At 44.6% G+C, this 20,896-nt stretch overlaps 2 protein-coding genes across 3 annotated transcripts in view; one reads left to right on the top strand and one right to left on the bottom strand.

Moving 5' to 3' along the window:
• The window catches only part of LOC122621232 (tyrosine-protein phosphatase 99A), a 234,771-nt gene that overhangs the window by 129,573 nt on the left and 84,302 nt on the right, over window positions 1-20,896 (bottom strand). The window lies entirely within an intron of this gene.
• LOC122621233 (uncharacterized protein C2orf42 homolog) overlaps window positions 1-20,896 on the top strand; it is a 174,188-nt gene that overhangs the window by 134,375 nt on the left and 18,917 nt on the right. The gene's annotated exons all lie outside the window — the stretch shown is intronic.

The following is a 20,896-nucleotide window of genomic DNA, read 5'->3' as shown; positions in this document are numbered from 1 at the left end:
AATTTGGCATTTTGTGAGCCCCCAAAAAGTTGCACTGCCGGAACTCGACAATGCAAATGTGTAATAACAGCTATGGCAACATGGCCAAAGTTGCTCTCTTTTTGTGCCAGTAATTTGCCTGGCAGAAGAAATTGGCACAGATAAAGTCCAACACAACACAACACAACACAACACAAATGCGCAGTGCACCTTGGAAAATTTGTTTTGCCTAGAATTTGATTGTCAAACTGGTTCAGCTGTCCAGATTTGTTGGCCAAACTTTCGGCAGCCTCTAACAACAACAGTCAGATGAGTAAACAGTTTTCCAATTGCGAGAAAACTTTCCATTTGCCCAAGAAAGCAAAGCAAACATTTCCTTGCCTGTGATCACAGGATCATGGCAGTGCCTGGGAAACTTTTTCGGTTTCCGAAAACAGGATACATTAGCCACGGGCCCCAGGCTAAGTCTAATTGCCTTGGCCACAAATCAACATATCCTCGTCTTACCTGAAAGTGTGCAATTTATGGCAGCATACACACAGATTCTTCGGCGCTTTCGCGGCCATAAAATCGTTTTGCGGTCACTGAGCACCGTGGAAATGGGGAAAAACTGGGCGAAACTGGGCGAAAACTGTCGCTCTTTAAAGCGAAATAAGAAATTTATGAAGTTCCAGGCCGACGTTCCCTTCTGGGCACGTACTCTCATTTTCTCAATCCCAGCCACAATTTTCCAGCTGCTCTTGTTTCTGGGCCACATCTAATTCATTTGGGAAAGTTATTTATTGTATTATTTACCACTTGAGCCCGAAACTTTGTCAATTGTTTGTGTTTGCCGACCGGAAAGTTTGTGCCAAAGACACCAGAAATATCTGGCTTTGAATATTTTTCTTATTTCACCTTTCAGTTAGCACTTTAATATGGATGTTGCAATGGTGAGAAACGCACAAAAGCTAGTTACTGTCTGGTTGCTGTTGTCAATGAAATTCGCATATATCTGCGGCATTTTTAAACAGTCATAGTGTTTAAAAATTAATGGGCAGCGACATGCAAATTGGACGACAGCACTTTGAGGAGATTTTTCCCAATTTTAATGAGAATGGAGACAGGCGAGTAGCAGTTGTTGATTGGGGCTTAATTCGAGTGAGATTGACAGCTTGTTATTCGCGAATTTCGGTGGCATCAGCCATCACATTATTGTCACAATAATCATCATCAACCTGCTGATGCGATTGCGAGCACACTTTGCATTATCCCGTACACGAAAATGTTGTAAATTGTCTGTTCAAATGTAATTAGATTTTGCTTTGAGCAAATAGCAAATAGGCCGACAAAAAATAATGCGACACAACCGCCAGGAATCCTCGACAAGCCGCAATCCACCCCTTCAACCAAACCGCATCCTTCGTTATCTGGGAAAAGCCACACAAGCAGAAGGGGTTGGGAAAAGCAAAAGAAAATTATCCCCGTTTTCCACCACCTTTTCCCATACTTTCGGTGTTTACCTTGGAGTGTGATCTGCACTTAATTAATATGATATTCGTAAGCCACTCAGCATCTTGTGCGGGAATCTTTATGTCCCCGAATACTTGTGTTCTTGTATCCTTGTATCCCTGTATCCCTGTATCCTTGCATCCTTCAGTTGCCCGGCCAACGACGGCTTTTCGCTGTTTTGTTGTTCTCGGCGGGTTAATTAGCATATGTAAATGAAAAATCAAAACTCAGCCACTTATCAAAGGAGCAGCAGCTGCGGGGCTTGTTGTTTGCACTCTGCATCACCGTCTTACGTTCGGTGCTCTTTCGTCCTTTTGGTCCTTCGGTAATCGCTCGGTGCGGCAAACGCTCACGTTGCGACAGTTAAGAAGCTGGCAAGCAGCTCGTAAATGGCCCGCAACTCCCAGGAAGATAGTTACGAAAATAGTCTTGGCCTGCAGCCCTTGGATTGGATTGCAGCCGGGCTTTATTTTATTTAATTTAATTAAAGCCACCGCAGACAGCGCTGCGGACAGGCACGTTGACAAACCCACAGCCTAGTGGCAGCCTCATTTAAATACAAATAATTTATGAATGCGAATCCCTGCTGTCTCCGCAGGTGAGTTTCGTACCAGCTCGAACCAGCTGCGTGAGGATTTTCATATTTTTTATTTACTTTTAATGCTGGCGCTGCATTAAATGCTTTTTAACTTATTTGCCGGTGGCACTCGTCCACCGTCCACCATTCTCCTTCCCCGCATTTTATTCCGCTTTATTCCGACAACATTAAGCAGATTACATATACGCTGAGATTATTAAAAAGTTAAGAACTTAAAGTGCCGCATAATGAGTTGCAATAGCATTTGCATTCATACTCAATGCATTTAATTAATGCGCCGTCCCTTTGCTTTGCCCCACGTCGCGCATACGCAACGTTGCCCCTCCGCGATCGATGCCCCATTAATTGCCAAAAAGGGGTTTCCGCAGCTGCCCATGGCCAATGCGGCGACATTTAATAACGATTCATGGCCCCAGTACATTTGACAGCCATGAATCTACAGGAGTAGAGAGTCAGCACATTCAAGGACGGCAATCAGCGGGCGATTTATTGATGACCGACTCAGTTGACCCATGACCCGGCCGTCGTCTTTGGGTTTCAATCAGCAGCAGCGCCACCACAACATCAGCCACTCAATTGGGCTGCCATAAATAATGCATGCTCGTTGACATGTGTTTCCGAAACACTAGATTACAAGGACGAATGTAGAGAGCCTATAACTCAATAGTCCTTGTAGAAAACTTATATTAATGTGCCCAAGGGACAATATGCATTCGATCTTTTACTTAACAGGTATTTTAATACTTCCAACTTACTTACTTTTAAAAAGCTTCTTTTATTTATATAAAATGCCAAAAAAAGCCACACTTTTGTGGCGCAGTGTTATTAGAAAGCAAAAGTCGAAATGAAAACTCCACAACTACATAGATGACTTGAAAACTTTATTGACACAGCACTTTTGGGGTTTATCAATCTACATATGACATCTGAGCATTTCAGGGTAAACATATTTTTGCGGTTAACTGCTGATAGTTTTCTGTGGCCAAAGTTGTGCAGGAGACATGTGCGGAACAATCAATTTCGGGTCCTTTCCAAATGTTTCTGGGCCATCGTAAAGCAAAGTCCAAGTGAAGCCGGGGTCAAAGGCAGCGCACAGAAAGGGAAACAGAATAAAACAATGCGGACAAGGCCAAACAAAAAAAAAGTGAGGGGCGAAAACTACTTAGGCAATTTTCAAGTGATGTCCTTGCCGCTCCTCGCACTGAAAGCGATAAGTGGGTGGTTCCCAAGGACCCCCTCGTTTTTGTATCTGTGTAGCTGTCTTGTGTGTGTCTGTGTGTGTGTGTAAGTACTTTGTGGTCCATCTGCCATACGCGTCACGTCCCTCCCCACACCTCCCGCCGCCCGCTGGGTAACTAAAACAAACGAAAACAAAACAAAATGGCCATAAAAATGGACAACGGCCAACGCGCTGATAAGCTGCAAATAATTTGTGAGTCTGTGTGTGTTTGTGTGTTGCTACATGTTTGTGTGTGTTTGTGGGGGCGACGATAGCGCCAATTTCAAAGGCGCTTCAAAAACACGCAAACAGCAGCCACAACAACAACTTGGCCAGGCCAAGTGCCCCCGATCCTGTGTGTGTGTCTGTATGGCTGTGTGTGTGTGAGTTAGGGCTTTATGCCATGATGGCATATCTGTGGAGCATAGAACGTCCTTCTCGTCCTTTTCAAGTGGACACTGCTGTTGATAAGAACTGAGGAACCACAACGACACTCCGACTCACAAATTTAAATGCGAAAATAACGAGAATTGTGAAGGGATTATACAAAAATATACATATTTCATATATAATATAATAAAATATATGTAGTTACCATTGGGCAGAACGATTGTTGTCTTATTTACGGACGGCCCGTGATTTCTGGCTCATTATGGGCGCATTTTCGGTTCAGTGGCCGCCCTTTTTGCGAGCCCTGTTAATTATGGAATTATTTGCTCCTTCCGCTTTGCCAAGCATTAACTTGTAGCCGCTGCCGAGTCGATCAGGTAATCCAATAAAAATGCGAATAATTATTGTCGTCCTGCAAATGGAATGCAAACAAAGTGGAGGGGGCGGCGTGTTCCCGAATACACTTGTGGCAATTAATTCGCCCCAGTCGAGTTAGCTCGTCCGCCAATTGTCGGCTATATCTGAATATCTATGTACGTACATATATCTGCGTATAGCTCTCATTAGGCCTCGGTTTCTACCAACTGAACATGGCAGCGATAAGCCGCCGCAAAACTGAAAATCCACAGCCACGTCGGCGCTTTCGGTGGGGGACAATAAAAATTGAGCTAATGCAAACACACGAATGCGAAAACGGGGTAATATTTGCATACGTTTTTTTCATTGCGCACTCGTACTCGCCGGGTTTATTGACCGAAATGCAGAAATTGCTGAAATTCGAAGCAGCCAACTGCCAAATGGCGAAATGGTAAAATGGCCCTGCACGCTGGCAATGCCAAAATGAACGGCTTACGGTTTTTAAGCGCAAGTTATGGGCCATCGTGTGTCGATTGGCGGCGGTTTTAAATTTCAATAAAAGTGAATTCGCAATGGGGGCAAATGGCAAATAGTGCATAAGGTGGCGTTCGGCTACACAAACCACACGCTACGCCATCCGAATGGCTGAGCAACACTGTTGAACAAATCGTTGGATCAAAGTATGGAAAAGATGTGGCAGCGGGGAAAAGCCCAAACGAAATGGAAAACAAAAGGCGCGCTCAATGCAGACGGGACGAGGGGGGAGGGGGGGGGAGGCGGCGAATTGCGGTCCTGCCAACGCATGACATTTATGCCTGACATAATCCGCTTACACAACAGGATAACAAGATGAGCACTCGTACATTTTTAATACGCTCGAGATACAATAATTTATATGCGTGGCACGTAAGCGCCCGCCAGCAGAATCCGCAGCAGAATCAGCAGCGCCTGCAGTTCCATGGAACTGGCGAATCAGGATCCGCAGAATCGGCAAGGAGCAAGGAGCAAGGGGCAAGGAGCAAGGTGGCGGCGAAGGCTCACGGGCAAACGTAAACAAAAACAGCGTCTATCTGCTGCTGCTGTTCCCCTTCCATTCACTCATCTGGAGCATATGGAGCTTAGCGGGCTAAATAAAGCGCAGGATTGGGATTGTGGGAATTTAATGGGTGGACATGGAGAGGTGGCAACGAACTATGTGGGCAGGAGCTGGAGCTCCAAGTGGACAGTACAATGATTTGCCAACGATGGCAAAGCCATATAACTACTTGCAAATAAATATAAGTTGGTAAATTAAATTTTAAGCGCTGCGAAGCCTGCGGCACTTGTGGCATCGCCCAGATTCGCGCCAACGAGGTCAATGGAATCCCAATCCCAATCCAGATCCCAATGCCATCCCAATGGCAATGCGAGTTCGAATCTGAATCGAAGCCCGGAGAAAACAAAGCAGGAAGCGGAAAAACATCCCGGCCAAGTTGGAGCAATGTCAAGAAGCATTTACACACAACGCCAGCCGTTCCGTTGGTGGGGCAACAATTTATGCGTTTTTGACTTGGTTCCTTGTTTGGCTCTGTTTTGTTTTCCCTCCATAGCTTTTCATTTCCGTTCTCTTTCCTTTCTTTCCTGCTTCTTTTTTTTGCGTACAAAGGCGTTAAATTTAGCAACGCCCACACGTAAGCGTGTCGATACTCCACGCGTGTGTTTTGTGTGTTTGTGTGCTTGTGTGTCTGTTCGTGAGCACTTTATGTCTTAAATAAGTCAACAACAGGAGTCACAGGATAACAACAACAACAGCAGCAGCAGCAACAACAACAACAACAACAGCAGCATCGACAGATCTTTTGGGGCGAACACGTTTGCCGAGCTTTGTTTACACTTCTGTGGGTTTTGTTTATGATGTCAAATAAAAGTGCACAACAATACCGAATAAATATTTTATTACTTTGATGAGTCCGCTTGTCTAAGGCAGCGGCGGCAATCGATTTCCGGGCGGCAACTTAAAGTATTACCGCTGTGCCCATCAAATGGCATGGACAAAAGTTAAAGACGTTGGGCGGGATTTTGGGCAGCCAGTGAAGTGAGCAGCACACACTCGTAAACAGCTTTTGACAAATGTGCGCCTAATAGAAATAAATGCAAATATAAACTTGTCCAACTCCAAGCGCTCACGGGCCTGTCGTCTGTCAGACGTTGTCCATTTGTCAGCGCCAGTCGACGACCTCCCGCCGGGGAAATGGGGGAAATGGGGAAATGTGGAAATGGCTTTGACTTGGCAAAATGCGACTGCGATGACGATGGCGAAATGAGAGCGAACTGCCTCCGCTTTTATTGTCTCACTCGTGTGATAAACATCTTGGCCTATTGCCGCCAGTATTTCGCATTTCTATATATACGAGTATGTATGCATGCATATGTATGTAAGACATTCCCCCGCCGACTTCCGCTTATCATTAAGCATTATCGCGCGACGTATGTAGTCTGCTTTTATTGTCTCCTTAACTTAACCGCCGCGTCGGCCGAACAGTCGCGCCCCTTGCCCTTTGCCCTCTGCCCCTCGGCTTTGTTGCTTTTATGTTGATTAAATTATAAAATATTTATTTCGCAGTCGCTGTTCAGATGCTGTTGCCGCCACCGCCACTGCCACTGCCACCGCCGGCACTTTTATATATCAACTCGGTTTTTATTGTGCGTACAACGCGGCGTATACACAATATTTTGCCGGCATGTGTCAGCATGGCTTCCTCTTTTCCCGCTCACCGCATGTCAAATCACTTTAGAGTGATATTCTGCTGTCATTTCCTAAGAAAAAGCAGGCAACTATCGCCAGTTGTGAGTTTTCCGCATTAAAAATAGGTAAATGTGTTTTTATACATTCGTTTCCCATTTCTAAATGGCTTAGCGACCCAAAGCTATTTATAAAGCTCAAAGGAAACATTAAAGAGAAGGAAACTCGCTTAATCCGCGAATTAAATTCATATTTTTAGCGTTTTGCCCACAAGTTCAGTTTGAACACAAACTGAAGCAGAAAACAAGATTTTCGGTATTCAGCTAGCGTCAAAAGCCTGAGGGGAATTCATCAAAATCGAAGCCAGGATTAGTACCGGTGTGTGTGTGTGTGTGTGGTGCACACTGTACACCGTAAACAAACCTGCCACCCCATGGTGACCCATAAGTTCTCACTTTTCTGTGGTATGTGGGTAACCCAAATAGAGCCTCCCAACTGGCAACTGGCAACTGGCAACTGGCAGCTGACAGGCGAACCCGTCTCCCGACTCCAGACTCCTAGATCCTGGATCCTGGATCTGGAGTATCCTGAATCGCTGGATGAGAGCTGCAGCTGCAGCTGGAGCTGGAGCAGTTTATCAATTCGTAGCACATAGCGAAAATTGATTGCAACGATTTATACTTTCTACTTCCTTTCACTTTATCGCCGTAGTGCATCTACCACCTCAGTGTTCTAGGTGCTCCATTCGGTGCTCGGTGCTCGGTGCTGCTTTGTCCCTTTCGCTGTATAAATACTTTTACTATAATATCCTTTCATTGCTTGTTTTCTCTGCCAAGTGCCTGGCATTGTTTCTTGTTGTTGCCGAAGACGACACAACGAGAAAATGTCATTACTTGCCATTTGATGAACCACAGTAGTTCAATTACCAAGAGATATATCTTTTTCCTATTTAGAATACACCTGAATGGTGAAATTGAATATATAGAAAGTGAAAAGCAGTACGAGGCAATATCATATAATTATTATTCAGCATTTTATGCAGGTAACTAGGTAAACCACTTTCTTTTCCGTGTAAGTATTCGTATCGTTTCGCCCCGTTTCGATTCGACTCGATTCGTTTCTTTCGCTTTCATTGGCCCTGCCAGGAGTCCGTGCTTCCTTTCTGCTTTCTCTTTATCCTTTCTCCGTGCTCCATGCTCCGTGCAGATGGAGAAAACTTGGGGGATGGATGGGTTGGGCACCCACCGGGCCACCCATTGAATCCATCGAATCCTTTGGGTGGCTCGGTGCTGGCAATCTTTTGTGTAACACAATACAATGTCCTGCGGTTGTAAAACGATTTATTTTGTTATTGATTCGCTGTAAGTGCGGCACACAGTCGTGAGCACGGTGTGGCAAGCACATCCTGCAGGATATGATGTAAATAAAGTAATGGCCGCTCCAAGGCTCCTCCATCGCCTCCATCGCCTCCATTGCCTCCATAGCCACCATCGCCGCTCTTTGCATACCATCGAGGTCGTCTCGTCCTCGTCTGCGTGCTAAACATGAATAAATATTTCGCTCAGATTATTGAAGTTTTATAACTCATTTCTGTCGATTGGTGGGCGCGGCGCTCCATCGATGCCGTCGAACTGCGAATCCAGCAGGAGTCCAAATATAGCCGCCGAAGGAGGTCGAGGCTACTGAGGTTTCCAGGACACAGCGCCAGCTCCAGCTCCTTCAGCTGTCCGCTCGACTCCTCAGGTCCTGTCTTCATCTCTGCTGCACATTTTAATAAATCGCTTAGACTTCTGGGCCAGAGGGACAGGCGGGCAGCTAACGCCCACGGCGGTACACTTAGGAAAATGCGCAAGCAGTTGTTTGATTAATGGTGAAGCTGGCCAAGAGGGCTTAGCCGTCTTAAAGCATATTATGACCTTATAGTACGAGCCCCAACCACTATTAATTCGAACAGCATGTGATTTTTTCAGTGTGCAATGTTCAACACACGATAGTTTCGATACTATTACAGATAGCGTATGTCAATGTATTTTTTCTTAAAGAGAATTTTGTTCCCTTTACGATGATAAAAAAATATTTCTTGTATTTACAACAACAACAAAAATATGAGTACTTTATTCAAAACGTAGACTTAAGAGATAAGAAAAAATTGACCACTATTAATTCGAACGCTGCTTAATATAACAAATTAATATAAATTAAAATTGTGTAACGTCACCTTTGGCCTGTATTACACATTTAATACGTTTTGGCATTGATTTCAACAAATTTTGGCAATGTTCTCGAGAAATCGAGTCCCACATCTCTTGCAATTTTATTTTAAGGTCAGAAATGTTCCTTTGTGGCTCATTGCGAAGCTTTCTTTTCATTAGCCACCAAATATTTTCAATGGGGCTTAGATCAGGACTATTTGCTGGCCAATCTAAAACCTCCATTTGTTTATATTGAAGCCAATTTTTTGTTGTTTTGGCTGTGTGCGATGATGCTCCGTCCTGCTGAAAGGTGAATTCACCACAGTCTGCCAGTTTTGGTATTGATGGCAGCAAACTATCTTCCAAAATATTAATATATTTTGCAGCGTTAACCGTTCCTTCAATAAAATGTAGTTTTCCTAACCCTTTGGCAGACATACATCCCCATACCATAAGGCTTGCAGGAAACTTTACTGTCCTTTTAAGGCAGTCTTTATGATATGCTTCTCCCTTTGTACGGATTACTCGTTTTCTTGTATCGCCGACACTTACATCGAATTTAGCTTCATCGCTAAATATGATGGTGTCCCATTGTCTTTGAGTCCAAGACATCCTTTCACGAGCCCATTGCAAACGCATTTTTTTTTGACGAAGCGTAAGCAAGGGTTTTTCCTTGGCCTACGAGTCAGATATGTTATTGGTTATGATATAAAAAGTATAATAAAACATACTTTATAGAATCCATATCCAATATTTTTTAACTGCTGTCGCGTCCATTCTCGTTTCACAGTTTTTCCAATTTTCTGCGACCACTCTGAAGCCAAATTTCTTAAAGATTGGCGACGATCAGACTTGACAATTTTGGCCAGTTCCCTTTTGTCACGGGGTGTTATTGCTGATGTTCGGCCTCTTTTTGCGATATTACTTTCAATGTTCCCAGTTTTCTTGAACAATTGAATAACCCCATGGACCGACGACTTAGACAAGTTAAGTTGTTTGCTTATACCATATCTGTGATTGTCTTCCCAGATTTATAATAATCCCTAATCAATATTCTGATTTCGGTGCAAATAGGTTTACCACGTGCCATCGTTGCTAAACTTTGACTGCTCTGCAGTAATTTAAATTTTTTTGCATTCTGCATTGTGTTATTATTTGCAGATTTTAACTAGATAGTGATTCCGTTAGATTGGTTGCTTTTGTTTTGTTCTTCTTTTGAGATAACGGTAAGCTTGCGCAGCGTTCGAATTAATAGTGGTCAATTTTTTCTTATCTCTTAAGTCTACGTTTTGAATAAAGTACTCATATTTTTGTTGTTGTTGTAAATACAAGAAATATTTTTTTATCATCGTAAAGAGAACAAAATTCTCTTTAAGAAAAAATACATTGACATACGCTATCTGTAATAGTATCGAAACTATCGTGTGTTGAACATTGCACACTGAAAAAATCACATGCTGTTCGAATTAATAGTGGTTGGGGCTCGTATTCTATTTAAATGAATTATTCGTATTACAGAGGGGGAATTTTACTACCTTGCTCTGTGTAAAATGGTTATAAGCACCTTTTATTGCAGTGCAGTGGCAGCAGCTAGGAGCACAATAAGAAAATTCATGATCATAAATATCCTGCAGGCGTTAAACGTTTGCCTCGTTTTCGTCGTCCTTTGCCGCCTTTAATCCTTGTGCTTTCAACTCGATGCTCTTTGCCCCATGTAAACTCCCCCATCCCCCACCAGCTACCCCACCCCGCGCCCAGTGACCTCGGATCCTGTTTCTGCTTTATGCACCACTTTTGATTTAATGTGCTCATTCTCAGCCACCGCCAAAGACAAAAACAAGAGCAAAACCAGAGGCAAATGCAAAAGCAACAGCAAGAGCAAGAACAACATCAACAATGGGTCCTGTTTTGCCTTTGCTCCTTTCGCCTGCCGAGTTTTTGTGATTTGTGTCTATATTTAGGTGGCTCGTTCGTCTGATGTCCTCCTCCAACTCAAATGCCTCGTCATCGCAGGCACTCCCCATTTCTATGTGTTTGTTTGTTTGTTTGTTTATTTTTTCCATTTCCAAGCCATTAAATAAAGCGCCCTGACACTCCAACAATCACATGGCGCAACGAGGGAATGGGGCAAGCAAAAAGAATAGAAATATTTCCCGCGTAATGATTTGCGACACATTTATTCGCGACATAAATTAGACGAGTCCGAACTAGAAAAACGCCAGCCACTGACCAACTGCCACACAATGCACACATAAATCCTGAACTCATATATTCTCGCGGAAAATCATTAGAAATCAGATAAGTCACTGGAGCTAACTGCTGATGTGAGCTTAGAAGTGTGGCGAATAAGTAAACTTCCTTCTGATTAAAGTAGTTTAAAGCCATACGCAGCTGACTTTGCTGTAAGCACTAACAAGGACGAAGGGGAAGTAGAAGTTTGACATGGTGGCGACAAAAGAAGCTTTTTCTTAAGTTTTCCTGATTAATTCCTGACTATTATAGCCCTTCAGTAGTCGCCATTAAAGCAGGACCAATTCACGTTGGCGCTGTGCCACGTAGCCAAAAGCAACAACAACAACACCAGTGGCCAGGACAACAAGGACGAAGGCAACAACAATGCGTGGGCATAACTAAACCAAATTGGCACATGCAGACAGCTCATCGCTTATTCCATCTTTATGATTACCGAAGCGACCCAAAGCCAACATTCAGATTAAACAGCATGCGACATGTGCGACACAAACACACACACACACACAGATGCTCACGCAGCAGTCGCAGATACACACACACACACGAGGAGGCACACAACGAGGCTGAGATACATTTGTATCTGCATGTCTAAGTTGTCAAATGTATGCAGAAACATAAGCTAATCAAAGCTAGTTTAATGCGTGCACAGCCAAAGTTAATCCTAATTAATTTAATTACGCTTTCGGCATAAATTATTTCGCAAAGTACGACACACAAACACATACATACGTATGTGCATACAAACGCGACCAGTGAGTTATGTATTATCCACAATTAGGAGATTCTAATTGTTATTAATTGCCGATTTCGGCGCCAACCTAAAAGAGAGCTACTTATTTTGGGAAAAAATCGCATTTAACCTGCCGAATTCCTTCAGGCAGCCAATTTAGTTTCAATGGTTGGAAAAATATGAAATCATCGAAAGTTTCTGCTGGCCTCCTACTTTGCGTAAATATATTTTATTGAAATATTGCACCTGCCAGTTCGGGCCGCCCACTTTTCCGCATTTTCCATCTCCGGCAATCGAAAAACTTCGCTTTGCGATGCCCTGCACGTGCGGGAAATTGTCGAGATGGCAAATAGTTTTCCAGCAACAACAACTACAGCCCAAGATGGCAAATAGAAAACTGCAAATGTCCCAGTGACAGACGGAGAATCCTTGAAGGGGAGACTATGGTCCATTCAGTTCGGCTTCGGCATCATTTTCCCTTTTCCCATTTTTCTTTTTGTATTTTTTGTTCTCGTGCTGGAAAACTCGAAAATTATTGTTTTTGTTTTCGTTACACTCGAATCCAGGCTCTTGTCGCAAAAGTTTTATTAGGTGTCTGCATCTTTCGGCCGATATGCTTCATCTTTGGCCAAAAATTACTTGAGGGAATTCGAGGGCCGGCGAGTCCGACAAATAATGATAATAAAACCAAAAAACCAAAAACCTGTGCAATCACGACAAACTTCGGGGCAATGTGAAAGAGTTTTTAATTAAAATATGGTCGAAAGTCCCCCGACCAAGTCAATAAATCAACGACCCCTCTTTCAACAGGTTTTATCAAGTGCCCGGGTCTCCAAAATGTAGTTTGTATGTATGCAGTGCATATATGTATGAATACGGATACTTAAGGGGCACTTTGAGGGCCGGAAAATTGGGGCCGAACATGCAACCCAGTGGGGCTGCCAAAAAGTGGGGCCAAAGTGTGCGAGTGGGTGGCGGTAAAACCTCTTTTGAGGCGCCGTGCGAAACACATATTTTATCTCCGGCCGAAATGTGAACTTGGCATGCGAACCATTACCTAGTGCACTACTTTCTGAACGCAGCGGAACGCCGTGGAAACGGGTCAAATATCTGTTATTAACAGTGTGCTCTAACATTTAAGAGCATGCACACGTGCAGTGCGCAATCTCACAGCTGTTAAGCTAGCAGTAACAGCGGCATGTTGGGAACCATTTGGCATTGAAACAGGACCTCATCTGGGAGCTCCCTCATTACTTTAAATGCACATTTCACGGCTGTAATTCCCGGAACGAGCATAATTTCAATCAAAGTTATAGAAGCTGGCCCCACAAGTTCCTAAAGGGCAGTTGTCAGCTGCAGACCGAACTGCTGAACGGCTGAACGTCTGAACTGCTGCCCACATACCCGACATAGCCTCAGGCGAAGGATCCGATGCGCAACCGTATATCCTGCTGACTTGGGTGGATTTGTGTACTGACATTTGGTTGGGCTCTGTGGTCGTCTTAAGTGCGTGGGGCTCCTTCCCCTTACCAAATGAATGGCACTGGCAGCAGCCAGGATCCAAACTATTCACTCCCCCCCCAACCTGTTGGTCCTGCAGCTAGAGGTGGTCAATTGCTACTCATGGCTGAGTTTGCATACAGTAATAGGGCTGTCTTCTACTACTTTAGTTCTATTTTAGAATAATAAGCCATTAAGCTTCCTCGAACTTATAACTGATAGCTAAATTTGAAACACTTTAAGCTTTAATGCTCTAGATTCACCTACATACGTGCACCTTCGCCTGCTCATTGACTTTCGAGTGCGCAACTCACGCACATCCCTAGTGCCGACATGGAAATGAATGCCACTGACTGGCCAGCAGTTGCAACTCCGCATATCATGGTCCTGTCTGCGGATCCGTGGCTAGGTCTGCGTCGGAAGTCTGCATCGAAATGCAGGAGAGTTGCACTCAACCGCAAGGAACACTCGTCAGCTTGAAGTCGCTTAACTTGAACGTTGGCCGATCTGCGAGGCAAACTAGTTGGTCAATCGTGAATTTAAATTCACTTACTAAATATGTACGAATACAGGATGAAATATAAAACACTTTATAGTTGAAAAAACTTTAATTCATACTTTATATAATTTCCTAAGAGCACCTTTCACTTATGGTTTGTTCCTTGCAGTAGCCACAGAAGTGGAATTAAGCCAACTGTTCGCGCTCTTCGCGATTACTTAGTCCTCGACAATGAGGGGTAGCAGCATGGATTTAGCCACCCCTGGTGGACCAGCTTGCCCCCCTCAATTTGGCCATTAAGCCGACCCTCTTTCCCTCTCTGAGGGCTTATGAATAATGTGCACGATTTGCGGACGCTATAAATAATACGCAAATCGAAAGCGCACTCGCCCTCTAATTGAAAATGCTCGACTGGGGAGCGGAAATCAAGGCGGAGGGGGGATTGATGCGCGAGGGGGCGTGGCAAAAGGGGCGGAAAGGGGGTGGAGCTGCAGTGGTCAGCTGCGAGAAGAGCGCCTGCCACATAGAATCGTTCGTTTTGCCAATTAGATAGCCCAGACACGTGTCGTAAGCTTATATCCGCAGTCAGCTTGGGCCAACACTGGACTGCACGATGCCGAGGATGAGTTATGGGATCAGTGTAACCTGATATTGATAAATTGTTGCTTCATAAGGACTCTAAAACAAGTTAGACCTTGGGTATGGGTACTTTAATTTAGTCTCTATTTTCTAGTTCTCAATAGAATAGAATGGGTTTGTAGCTAACCTGACCCGATGTCTGTGCAATTGTTATTTTCAATGTGCTGTCAACAACTGTTTTGTGCGCCGCAAACAACGCCCATCCAGATGAGGTCCTGAAACAAATCCCTGATCCTTGCTCGCAAGTGTAATTTATCTGCTGGAGTTCACGGGAGCCTGGCGATTGAGGATATCCGTGAGCTTACAACCGTTAGCCGTTAACGGTTAACTCGGCAGAGGGGGCAGGGGCACGAACCTCGGGGGGTGGGTGGGCGAAGGGTAAGGACTCGCAGGGAGTGGGGGGGGTGCGAGAACAACTCCACCCTGTAAGTGGGCCAAAAGTGCGCACTTGAACTACACACGTTACCGTTTGCGTTAGCGGCGTGCTTTTATGGCCAAAACAACGAGGAAAATCGAAAGAAAAAAAAACAAAAAAGAAAAGCGGAGATGCGGCAAAGTAGGCTATGAAATTTTACTGTCCTACATTGTACCGACAGCCACTTAAACTTTTTAACACCAATTTAATCAACTCGGCATCAACAGCATTCGACACTAGTTGCCCCCTGACCTTTTTATATCCCGGATAAAGGGAAATGGAAAATGGCACAATGGGACCCAAAAACTGGAAGGGAAAACCAATGAACTGGATGACTGGGGATGCGAAAAGAAGGCCGATTGAGCCGTCAATGATCTGTGAGAAATGACGAGTGTTTTCGGCGAGACATGAGGAATTGTCAGTCAATTATGGAACTATATTTCTCAGGGGACGTGCCAATAAAACCGGCAAAAACAGCTCAATTTGCGCCATTTAAATGCCTCGTAAAACATTTTCCCAGGCATCCACATTTTTATGGGCCCACACAACAATTTATTTATAAGCAATGGACCACATCTTAATGATTTAACTGCCCGGCGAAGGAAGTGCATAAAATCCCCGCACTTCCTGTTTAATTTCCTCGGCGTGACTTTGGCCAAGTAGTATAAATGGTACTGGGCGAAAGAAAGCCAAATGGCAAAGAAACGGTTGCCGACTTTCACTCAAGCGAGCCAGAAGGCAAAGGTGCACTCACAGCTTTTATGGTCACTTCTTGTTGAACTTGCGCATAGTTTTTGCGCTTCCTCGCCAACAATGTTGCATGTTGCCATCGCAGCGCCGAAAAACAAAACACCAGTGTTGACTGCAGAAATGAAGAAAAAAAGAAGAAGGATACACCACGAGTATCAGCTTTATGGCAGTTGCACAAAAAGCGCGCAACTCTTACAAATTAACCTGCGACGAAGATGGCTAATTGGGAAGGAGCCCTTTGTTTTTCCCGCTTTCCCATTCTCCATTCACCATTTACCACTCGCGCCCAAAGAAACTGCGAGTATGTAAAGCGGCAGTTGCCTTTTGGACGTCATGTCACCGCCATATGGCTGATATGGGGCTGCCGAGCTACTTAGATAACGCTTAAAAGCCAACGACAGCAACTTAAGTCATAACACTTTAAATAACTGCCACGCCCAGCCAGCAGCAATGCACTTAAACCAAAACTTATTCCCAAGATTTTCCAAAAGACAACTTAAGAAGTTTAGAAACCGAATGAGCAAGCTTCAAATGTTTTCTATACTTAAGATTATTAGGTAGATGTTGTTTAATAAGAATGATGGGGTGCAATCCCTACAATATTTTCTTGCAGTGCATCGCCATGAAGGGCACCGTTGGGAACCCCGAATCCCGAGTCCTGAATCCTGGAGCCCCAGTACCGAATCAGTTGAGAGTGAAGTACTGACTGCGGACCACCGAGCAGTGCCCAAAAAGGCAACAAAAACGGCAACAACAACGTTGACGACGCTTCATTGCAGCAATTTGCATTTTAAGTTGCTAATGACAAAAGTTATAATTGCATAACGCTCAGCTTCGAGGACTCGAGTGTGCCTCGGTGTGTGTGTGTGTGACAACGACACATGTGCATTGTGAAGGTGTATAGGTGTATAGGTGCGGAGGTGTTGTTGCAACTTGCAAGGCAGCCGGAAATGAAAAGTAAATCAAATGAGTTGCCGTTGTCGAGTTGCTGCAAGTGCGTACTTCATCAACGCGAGACCACCCATGTCGTTTACACCCACCCACCCACTTCTGCTCCTCCTCCTCCTCTGCCCACCCCCTCGCCATTCACATGCATCACCTGTCGCCGTTTTCACGTATCTGTAGCTGCATCTGTATCTGTATCTGTACCTGTATCTGTTGCCATGCAACAACGTCACCTGCAATTGGCGACATTTCCATTTGTGATTGCTCGATTTCGCTGAGGCCCCCAAAGCTGCCTTGGATATCCCCCCAGCAGCGGGATGGTACAGTTTCGGCCAAAACTGTAAACGCGTTTCAACGTTTTCAAGTCTGGAGTTCCTAAAACATTTTCAAGTTGCTTGCGAAGCTTATTAGCTATTACATTTACTAAAAATTTTACAATTTCTTAGTCAAAAGCTACTACTATCATATTCGCAACTGAATCTAAAAAATTTCGTACAAAATAATCAAGTTCATTAAAGCTTACTCATTCCTTGTACCTATATCGATTATCCGAGTTCTGTGAACCACTAAAAACCCATTAAAATTTAATATGCTTTGAGAAATCAATTGACATCCCCTGCGGCAATGTCATCAAAACGTAATTAATTTTGTCTCACACGAAAAAGAATCGACAAAGGCGACAGTGGGATCGGAAAAGAAAAGCGCATTTTCCTCGAATGTCAAACACACACACACACACACAAACAGTCGGCCTTGAGGGCAGGGCTCATTAAAGAAGATGAATAGAGAGACAAACGCAAATACATTAGCCGGGTTTGGGTGCTTTTGGTGGTCTGGGTGGTGCAGGTGGCTCGGGTGGCTCAGGTGGTGCAAGACGCCCAGCTGAATGTTCATATATGCAGGCTCAAAACAAGCAAAGCTCTTTAGAGAAAGAGACGGGGCCAATCGGGCGGGTGGGGGAAAGAGACGGGGATGTGGGGCCATGGCGACACACTTACAGATGAGCTCACATGAGATTCCATCTTTCCCTGTTCTTTGAGGTCACTTTGACAACTGCCAACCGCAGCTAACGGGAAGCTCTGCCACTTACCAACTTTGCAGAGCGGCTTATTGCGACAGCGACAGAGAAAGAGACAGGTGCACAGCCCGAGAAAGAGGCGGACAAGCAGAGAAACGGACAAACAGACAAACGGACAAACAGACAAACGGACAAACAGACAAACAGACAAACGAACAGACACGGAATGCTACTCGGTCTGAGTATCATTAGAGAAAATGTTAAATACACTTCAACAGAGGAGTTTAAAAGTCAAAAGCGTATGAGTGCGACATAAAAATAAAATGCAACAACGTGCAGCGGCAAGGAGCGTGCACAAAAATTAGAAAACATGCCCCAAGTGGGTGGCGGGCGAAATGGGGGATCGGACCCACTAAAAGCGAGTGTAAATACTTTATTTTTCTTTTCCTCCGCCAACCTTGTTGTTGGTTGCCCTCTAACGATTCAGAATCTAGTTGTTTCTGCAGTGAGCGAAAAGTGGATTTCTTTATAAAAGTAGTTATTAAATATATAAGTTAAATAATTAGAAATTTATTTAACAATACCCATTAAAACCTGCATACGCCTCTTGTTGAAATATTTGAAAATCCTGGGGGAGTAAAACTTAAGCTTTTTGTAGTACGTCGATAGCCGTTGAAGGCTTGTTGTTTTTCTCGAGAAGCAGCAGCTAAAGCAACCCCCTTTTTTGTCAGTGCTCCATTGCGGTTGTTGTTTTTAATATAAAACGTTGATGCTGACGCTGCTTATTTTTAGTTTTTATACTCGCACCGTTGCTGGCCGCAAAAACGAAAACAACAAAATGACCCCCAGCAGCAACAGCAGCAGCACACATGGCAAACAGCAGGATGGGGGCAAACCACCCCCTGGCAGCATCCCCAGCCCACTAGATCCTGTGTCCTGTATCCTGGATCCGAATGCTTAGCCTGGTCCTCGACATAAATAGGAAATGCTAAGCAGCAAAAGAAAACCGAAAGGGACAGCAGCGCCAAAATGAAATATAAATAAATGTGCATGCCAAAGCAGAAAATCAAAGGGCACACATTATGCATATTGCATGGCACCACCACACACAACCCAACCAGCTAACCTCTCAACCACCAACTCATTCTGGCTCATTCCACCCTTATAAATTATTAATTGACCCACGCAAATTGCTCTCGCACTCGAGAAACAAAAGAAAGCCCCAAGCCGAAGTGAATCAGCAGCCAAAGCGGTTTTATCCCCCCAAAAATAGTCAAATGCTGCGAGGTGTGGCAGTTGCAGCAAGGAACACGTTTATTGGCAATGCAATTGTCAGTATAAATCAAAGGTAACGCCAATCACTAGGGAAACTAGAGCGAACTTGGCGTACTCACTCGCCACTTACGAGGTACACACAAAACCACTTTGCCAGCACTCCTTAAAGATTTGTAGCTCCAAATCAGATAGCCCAAATACACTTCTATACCAATCACTTGATAGGCAAGAGGTTAGAAATTGGAGTGTAACCATAGAAATAAGTATCCTTTTTTAATCCTTTTTAGATGCAAGAATAAGTCGGGTTAGATGTATAGTTCTGCCTACTTCTTGGAGGACTGGCAGTTATCCTTGTAGTTCCTAAGTATCCCTCGACGCTCGCATCGAGTTGGGGGAAAAGCCGCCTAATGGGCACTGCAAATCGTTTTAGGGCCATCATTTTGGCATTGCCCTTTGGCTTATTAAGTCCCCCACTGCAGTGCGGAGCATGCATAAGATAATCATATTTCTTGCTCACACGGAGTGCCCCCCTCCCCATCCGCCCAACTTTCCCCTCCTCCAGCGCCCAGATTTGGCCCCCCTTTGACTGCAACTAAATAATACAAACTAAGTGTGTACAAGCCAAGCTGGCAAATTACGAGTTTCGGGGGGAGTGGCTGGGCGGAAAATGGAAAACTGTACTCGCTCCCCGGGCGCAGCTTGCTGCATTTGCCAGCTGGCAGGAAACTAAAATGGAAAGCGCAAAAGTGGCTGCCACTGCCAACAACAACAACAACGACAACAGCAACCACTACAAAAACAACGAGCGCCAACAACAAAAGTCAAATTAAATTTCGCATAATTTTTTTTGGCCGTTTGTTGCTCTTACCGTTTTTTCGTTTTTCGTTTTTCGTTTTGGGGGCACAAAGTTTTTTGTTTTTGCGGCTTGGCTTGAACTTTCTTTTGGGGTTTTTCTGCCGTCTTGTTTTCCTGCCAGCCACATGTCGCATTTGCTTTTATTTGTTGTTCTGGCGCAGTTTTCTTGTGCATTCCATTTGATGAAAAATCGGTTCGCCCGTCTTACGCTCGAACTTGAACCAAATATGCAGTCCTCTTTTTTGTCAGTTTCCAGCCATCTGCTCGCACAATCTCGCAGTCCTCGAAGAAAGTTGCCCCAAACGCCAGTGGGGCACAGTCACAGTCACAGTATAAGTCACACTCGCACTCGCACTCACAGCTGCAGCACAAATCAAAAGTGGCCCAATGAGCCACACGAATCTAATTAGTTTGCCAGCTTAACGCAGCTGCACAACAACAAGAGCAACAACAACAAGACCACCAACGGCGGCGCGAGCGAAAACGGAAGTTGGCCATCCCCATCGCCATCATTCCCTTCATCAGCATCGCCATTTGCCATTTGCCATTGTTGTGTGCTCTTCAAGCAATTAGCCAAACTAAAGGCAGATCCCCTGCCTTTTTGGCCCATCTCTTTAGGCTGCCAGGCACTGCGAGAAAAATACAAAGATAAGTTTTGAAGAGAACTTTTAATATATAACACTCAAGAAGATGCCTAATAATATTTGTATTTGTGGCAAAGTTCTTTTGTTATGTTGTGTGTTTGTATAATATAGAGCGATACCTCTCGACTTGTATCCTTTTTCCCGCCGTGCATCCTGTAGCCCCAGTCAATGCATGTAAGCAGCCCGAGCTCCATTCAAACCCGAGCCTAATGTCACCTGCCCCCCTTCGCCCCCCATCGCTGCCACCTGGCCGTCGTTCTCCACCTGAACTGGGCAGAACGTTGAAACAATGGCACCACGCCGACACACGTACAACAATATAAACAAAAGGCGTCTCCCCTTCTGTCCTCCATCCGTTTCAATCCGAGAAGCCCACCTCCCCCCCGCCCCCCTGTCCGTCCGCACTTCACCTGTGTGTTTGGCGC

Source organism: Drosophila teissieri, chromosome 3R, assembly GCF_016746235.2.
Source record: "Drosophila teissieri strain GT53w chromosome 3R, Prin_Dtei_1.1, whole genome shotgun sequence".
Taxonomy (NCBI): domain Eukaryota; kingdom Metazoa; phylum Arthropoda; class Insecta; order Diptera; family Drosophilidae; genus Drosophila; species Drosophila teissieri.
The sequence above is the reverse complement of the archived record's forward strand: the minus strand, read 5'-3'. Positions and strand labels throughout refer to the sequence as shown.